At 37.6% G+C, this 812-nt stretch overlaps 1 non-coding gene across 1 annotated transcript; it reads right to left on the reverse strand.

Moving 5' to 3' along the window:
* Positions 1-388: 388 nt before the first annotated feature.
* On the reverse strand, positions 389-494 carry LOC140858283 (small nucleolar RNA R71). The gene has a single exon (XR_012141850.1). It is a non-coding gene; the product is annotated as a small nucleolar RNA R71 (small nucleolar RNA).
* Positions 495-812: the final 318 nt, after the last annotated feature.

Raw genomic sequence — 812 nt, forward strand, 5'->3', positions numbered from 1 at the left:
ATGGCTACACCTGGTAAGGCTAATCCTCCACGCTCATTGAGAGAATATTTCACTCTATCCTCGTATACCTACTCTCCATGCATTCAAGCACCTCCAGTAGAAGCTACCCAATATAAGATTAAGTCTAGCATTATTCAAATGTTGCCATCATTCTATGGACTTAGTAACGAGGATCCATACAAACACTTGGATGAATTTCTTGAAATTTATTCCACAGTAAAAATCCAAAACTTCTCTGATGATGCCCTTAGGTTGAAACTGTTCCCTTTCTCACTTAAGGACAAAGCCAAGCATTGGTTAAACTCCTTAGACTCTATAACCATTTCAACTTGGGATCATCTTCAGAGAGAATTTCTCAAGAAATACTTTTCAATTGAAAAAACAAATCAAATTAGAAAAGCTATCACTAGTTTTTCCCAATTGGAGGGTGAACTTTTTCATGAGACATGAAAAAGGTTAAGGGACCTCATTCGTAAATGTCCACACCATGCTGTCCCTAAATGGCAACTTTATCAGTGTTTTAATGATGATCTATCAGAGAAACACCAACAAATGATTGATGCATCATGTGGTGGGACGTTCATGCTAAAGAGTGAGGATGAAGCCTGGCAGCTCTTTGAAATACTTAGTGAGAATTTTCTACATCATATGTCTGCCACCTCTAGAGAATAACCCATGCTTCAACAAAAAAGAAGTGGAATTTATCAGATTGAAAACGTAATAGATATCCACAGTAAGGTAGATGAACTGTCCCAAAAATTAGACCGTCTTCTAAATACTGGACAATCTCCGATTCCACCTAACCCAATCTA

Source organism: Elaeis guineensis, chromosome 5 (genome assembly GCF_000442705.2).
Source record: "Elaeis guineensis isolate ETL-2024a chromosome 5, EG11, whole genome shotgun sequence".
Classification (NCBI taxonomy): Eukaryota; Viridiplantae; Streptophyta; class Magnoliopsida; order Arecales; family Arecaceae; genus Elaeis; species Elaeis guineensis.